The 6,710-nt window shown below is 40.0% G+C and overlaps 1 pseudogene; it reads right to left on the bottom strand.

The window, feature by feature from the left end:
• Positions 1 to 616: 616 nt before the first annotated feature.
• Positions 617 to 733, bottom strand: LOC125265954 (annotated as a pseudogene).
• Positions 734 to 6,710: the final 5,977 nt, after the last annotated feature.

Here is a 6,710-nt window from a genome sequence, read left to right as displayed (position 1 = left end):
CCACCTCTGGTGCTTCAGGGCGCAGGGGTCTCAAGCAAGTTCAGGTCTCAGTGTCTGCCCGGTGACGTTGCAGCACTGGGAGACTCGCCTCCTCTGAGAGGGACATTTGAGAGGCCAGTTTGGGTAACACTTTTTGCATGATCAAGGTTACAGGCAGTGGGGTTGGATGGGGTTGGATGCCATAGTAATAATAATAATTAATAATTTGTTACATTTATATAACGCTTTTTCTGGGTACTCAAAGCGCTTTACATGGAAGGGGGACATCTTCTGAACCACCACCAATGTGCAGCATCCACCTGGATGATGCGATGACAGCCATATTGCACCAGAATGCTCACCACACACCAGCTTATTGGTGGAGAGGAGACAGAGTGATTAAGCCAATCAGTGTATGGGGATGATTAGGAGGACATTAAGGACAGAGGCCAATGGACAAATAGAGCCAGAATGCCAGGGCAAACCCTTACTCTTTTTCAAAGGACATCCTGGGACTTTTAATGACCACAGAGAGTCTGGACCTCAGGACAATATAGTGTTCCCATCACTATACTGGGGTGTTAGGTCCCACACAGACCACAGAGTGAGCACCCCCTGCTGGCCTCACTAACACCTCTTCCAGCAGCAACCTAGTTTTCCCAGGTGGTCTCCCATCCAGGTACTAACCAGGCTCAGCCCTGCTTAGCTTCAGTGGGCAACCAGTCTTGGGCTACAGGGTGATATGGCTGCTGGCTAGAGACATGGCTGAGATTCGTCTGTATGCAATTTCCTCGATTGCTCTGCTCTAGAAAGTTCTGGAGAGAGTGCGCCATTCTGGCCAGGCAAGTTTGCTCCTGGGCCTCGTGTCCCTCCTCGGCTGGCTCTCCTTGGGAGATTCCAGTCAGAAGGGACCTTCTCTCTCAGGCGGAGGGCTCAATCATTCTCCCTCGCCTGAACTTATGGAAATGGTGGGCTTGGCCTTTAATGAGGCCCAGCTCATAGGTTCAGGTCACTCAACTGAGGTTTTTGAGGCCATATTTCATTCCAGATCTCCCTCCATGAGGAAACTGTATTTAAACTTGAAGTGTAAAATATTCACTTCATGGTGTGGAAATCGCCTTGTTGGACCCAGTTAACTGTCCACTTGGTACAGTGCTAAGTTCCTGCAGGAGTGGTTCTCTGCAGGGTTGGCCCCCTCCACCTTTAAGTTGCTGTGACGGCCTTAGCTGTTTACCACACTTTTGGAGACCCATTGGTAACTGGTTTCCTCTGTGGACCAGGATTGGAGTATGGCGGCTTTGAAAGCCTTATCAGGTATACCTGGGCTGGGGCTCCTCTCTGGGACCCCAGGCGCCCTGTCTTGGTTGTACTATGATTTCACACAGACAGGCACTTGCAAGTACAGCGACATGGGTATAAATGTTCCCACAGAGTTGACTCCAACGCAGCGTGAGTTCCCTCGAAAGGAAACGTCTCAGGTTATGCATGTAACCATGGTTCCCTGAGAAGGGATTGAGACACTGCATTTTGCCATACTTCCTGCATGCCTGTGACCGACTAACCCTAACCTAACATTGTTTACTCTCAGGGTACTTTGTACCCTCCTGGTCATGACGTCACCAGCCATGTTCCATCATGCCATTGGACTGATTTCACCCATGCTTCACGACGCAATCACACAGAGGCGTTCCGACAGCGTCGCAGACTCCAACACAGCATCTTGTTTCCTTCTCAGGGAATCATGGTTGCATGCATAGCCTGAGATAGTTTCATTAGTTAACTACTTTAGTTAACATGAACTAAGAGTTAACAATACTTCTACAGCAGTTATTAATCTTAGTTAATGTTCCTTTCAGCTTTTACTAATACAATATTAAAATCAAATGTTGTATTTATTGACATTACTTAACACTTATACGCATAAGTTTAAAATATTCTAGCTCACCCCCCAGAGTGTGTGTGTGTGTGTGTGTGTGTGTGTGTGTGTTTTTTTAATGCGACTGTTATTTTAAAACATTTGCCCTTATTGTTTCCATGGCAACACATCATGCTTGTCACGTAACACACCACAGCCACAATAACACTGTATGACAGAAGTATCGCTATTGTTTTGTTTTTCCTTTTTTTTCATTTAAAATATTCACAAACTTGCTTGCCATGTCATCAACTATCTGATCTGATTACGATTCTCAAATATGTGTAAGTGGGTGTGTTTTGTCATTTAAAAACCATTATAAACTATCTTTATCTTGATCCATAACGTGAGATGGGCGCTGCCATCTTAGTTTATCTTTAACTAAAACTAAAACTATTCAATCTATCAATTTTTTTTTGTTAATTGGGATAAAGCTTAAATAAAATATAAATATTAGCTAAAATAAAATATAAAAATTAAAATGTTACCTTGGCAACTAACTGAAATAAGTTTAATTTCAAGCACTAAAAATTGGAAAATGGAAACAAAAAAACAAACTAAAATGAAAACCTAAAAATAAATTAAATGCAAAGAGTAATATATAAAAATGACAAAAGCAATATAGCAAATTACTAAAAATTAAACTTAAATTAAATTAAAATCAAATCAAATCTATTTCAAAATATTTATAAAAAACTGATAGTATTTTACTGTGAAAATACATTTCAAAATTGTAAATAAAATAAATATCATTGGAATTTTTAACAAGAAAATACTATTACACAGTTTTTCTACTTATAAATGCACTGTTTAATTCAGTGTGTTTGTTTCTTTGTAATTAATTGAGAAATTTACACATTTGTGACCCCGGACCACAAAATCAGTCACATGTTGCATGGGTATATTTGAAGCAATAGCCAACAATACATTGTATGGGTCAAATTTATGTTTTTTTTTTTGTTTGTTTTTTTTGTCAAAAATCATTAGGATATTAAGTAAAGATCATGTTCCATGAAGATATTTTGTAAATTTCCTACCGTAAATATATCAAAAATGTATTTTTATGTGTGGATATGCATTGCTAAGGGCTTCATTTGGACAACTTTAAAGGCAATTTTCTCAATATTTAGATTTTATTTTTTTATTTTTTTTATTTGGGCACCCTCAGCTTCCAGATTTTCGAATAGTTGTATCTCGGCCAAATTGTATCTTATCCCTGCCTAATAAAAAAGTGACCCTTATGGTTTTGTGGTCCAGGGTCACTTTTTTTTCTTTCTTTTTTTTTCTTTTTTTTTCTCTCCAGTGTGCTTTCAAGTGAGAAACTCACCACCATGATGCTAAGTTTGTTAGTGGATTGCTATGCAGTTGCTAGGGTATTTCTATATGGTTTGAAGAAATCCTTAACCCCAAGTATGAGCAATCGTAATATCAAACACCTATAATAATGGTGGGAACATCTAATTTGATCCACACTGATGCTCCAGAGTGAAGAAGAACACTTTCCTGCTTAGAGATGCGAGATGATCGAAAGAGGCTGTCTGACCCTCAACTCGCTGTGAGTTCAGCAGAGGTCAAAGTGCATGTCCCACATTAACTCCAACTCCAAGATCTGTGCTCTCAAATCACATCCCATTACTGGCCTGCCAGATCTCAGAGAGGCCAAAGCCATCATCACACCTTCAGAGAGAGACAGAGAGGGGATTTTAATAACCTAGAGTATGATATGATCTGAAGAGGGCTGTTTTCCATCTCTTGTATGAAAATAGCCTCTACTTTAGCAGCTCTTCATTTCCTGCTGAACGCTGGAGAGATGCTTCACACTGGCCTCTCTGCATTCTGCCCTCGTCGACTGAGACTACAGCCTCTCAGGAGGCTTTTAGTTCACTCTTGTGCAGAAGATAAAGAGGGGGTGGGGCTTTCTCCTCAATAACCTGCTCTAATTGGACACAGCTGTGGGTCATCTGTCAATAAAGCTCTGTGATTGGATTACCAGACCCCTGGATAGTAACAGAATCCTGACATCAACATTAGAGACTGAGATAAAGAAGCAAGGGTTAAGTCTGTGTTTAAACATTCAGAATATCAAAGTGATTTCGGCTGGTTTCAGCATTATCAACAAACAGGACATGTGCCTGTCCTTATTATCATCAGTAACATACAGGATATTTCCCTGTGGACCTACACCTGATAGACGGCCAGACTGTGTGGCACGATAGAAAACAAATTCAGTCCAACATCTGGCAGCCGTTAACCTGGATGGCACCTTCTAATGATGAAATCTGACCTCAGTTCTGGAGAGACAGTTCTCCCTCTCCTGTCCTTCACCAACAGTAGTGTCCCTGAAATCGCTTTGCAAAAGCAAGCTCTGAAAATTCACAAACAAAAAATCTCTCAAGGTACATTTTGAGCTGGTCTCATGCCTTTTTAGGCCCTGTTTAGACCTGGTATTAAGATGCATTTTGGCCGATTGGATCGTAAGTGGATGATGCTATATACAGGTGTAAACGGGTCTAAAAAGTTTTGAGCTTGTCCACTTTCGACCACTTCCAGAGGTAGTCGATAATGCATTCTACTGGATTGCTTTCATAGTGTAGACGCATGTGGTCGAATGTGATTGTACAGCCACAGAAGACTATTCTCTGCCTACTGACTTAATGCATAGACATTATGGGAAGTGCGCTAGCCAGACAAGATTTAAACTTTATTGGAGACCCAAGTTTGGTTTGAAGACAAAAAACATACAAAGCACAATTTTCTCTTACCATTCCCAGGGCTCTCAAGTGTCACGCATTGAGCGTGACAGTCACTCATTTCGGTCTTTTGTCACGCACTCCCGCCACACATTGTATTTCTCACGCAGAAAAACTATTTATCATATATTTAATATGCCGCAGCGCCCAAAATGTATCTGGCCGCGTCGCTCTCTCCATGGAACCGGGCAGGAATCAAGCGCGTCTCGAACCTGCCACTTATCAGCCAATCAAAAAAAAGAAAGAGGCTACACAATAGCCAATCAGAAAATAGCACTATTATATCTGGGTAAGATTTAATGCAACAACCAATGAAAAAAAAAGCATATCCTGGAATTGTTCACCATCATCCACGTTCACCCACAGAGGAAACCACTGGAGCATCACTTTGAGCACAGAGTAAGTCATGATCTCCTGTTTTATTGTTACAACAAATTCACAACTTGTTTGACACAAACAATGACAACTTGACTGCTGTTAGATAATCAGATAATCAGCTTCAGTTTTTCATGAGTGTGAACTTAGACAACAGTTTTACAGCCTGTTCATTGAAACTTGCTCAGAACAAGTAGTCTAGCCCTAGTTATATTTTGCTATCACACGATGACTGACATTTTGTTACATTAAACATCTCTCTCTCCAAATAGTTTTAATAATTTTATTAGCACTAAATAAATTAAAGTGTATTGCATCGTCGATGTTATAGGTCACTTTTAAAATCATGTCACATTTTATATCCTGGCCATGGATCAGTGTTTCCCATACATTGACTAGACTGTGGCGGCCCGCCATATTCTAATTGGTCCTGCCACAGTCTCAAAATATGAATAAGGATATGACGCGATATTTAAATTACCGTCTGATAATTGCGCTCCTTTATATGGCAAAAGTGGGAGTCATAGAGCAAAATAAGTAGACTAGCACCAATTAAGTTTTCGTGCACTATATTCAAAGTCATCTGAAGCCATTCCATAGCTTTTTATTTTTTCTTCCAAGAATTAGGCTAGAATACTTTTTGCTGCTGAATTATATACTCACCTAGTTTACTTATGTATTTATTGGTCAGCTTATGATTATATATTTTTATTCATTTGTTATTTTTATCTATAATGAAGTGGTGTGTTTAGTGCATTCTGGATTGGTTAACAAATCAAAGAGTGACCATTAGTTCCACAAATACAGTCACAGGCTCCCACTAATAAATTAATTCAACAAAGGTAACCTATTTTGCTACATATTTTTAATGGTTTAAATGTGTACTCTACATGTTTGACCACTTATGAACTCTCATTTAGCCTACTATATGTTGTGTACATGACTAATGTGCCCAACCATCAGCAATAAATAAATTACTTTTAGAGCACAAAATTGTTTACAAGAGAACAAATTTCTTTATTGATCTAGTCACTTAATTTTGCTCTTAGAATGCACTAGATTCATGCATTTAAATTTAAAATGTACAAAATTTTCCTCCGGGGGGGCATGCCCCCGGACACCCCTAGAGGAACCGATGTCCACCCACTACAGTCTCACAAAATCCTGTGGGAAACACTGTGGATGCATTAATCATTGCATCTATCTTTCAAAGGTGTCAGGTAAAAGGCAACTAATAAGCATCATCTCATTCACCCTGAGGCCAGGTTACAGGATGCTAGCCCAGAGAAGGTGGCGAAAGTTTTGTTTTTTTTATGGGGGGTGGGGGGGAGATGTCACTCTTGCCTGTCTCCAAAACTTGAGAGCCCTGCATTCCTGATTTCTAACATACACTTACGTGGCATTGCGGCTATCAGAGCAGAAACTAAAACTGATGCTCTCCGTATGTTTTCCCGTCATCTCCTTTCGCTTTCATATGTAAATTGCACAAACTTATTTTTTGCAAAGATCTGAAAAAGCCCATACATTTACCCACCCATAGACTCTCCCCTCAAAGAAATCAGGACAGAAGTCGTTGAAAGTGGACAAAAGAGATGGACTAAAACACAATGTGTAAATGTGTCTCTCCATCTACTTGTCACCATTATGTTCAGTTTGTTTAGTTATCATGGACATTTAGTTTGCATTTACTA

The sequence above is a fragment of the Megalobrama amblycephala genome, linkage group LG3 (assembly GCF_018812025.1).
Source record: "Megalobrama amblycephala isolate DHTTF-2021 linkage group LG3, ASM1881202v1, whole genome shotgun sequence".
In the NCBI taxonomy this organism is placed as follows: domain Eukaryota; kingdom Metazoa; phylum Chordata; class Actinopteri; order Cypriniformes; family Xenocyprididae; genus Megalobrama; species Megalobrama amblycephala.
Note: the sequence above shows the minus strand (reverse complement) of the source record. Positions and strands in the feature narration are given on the sequence as shown.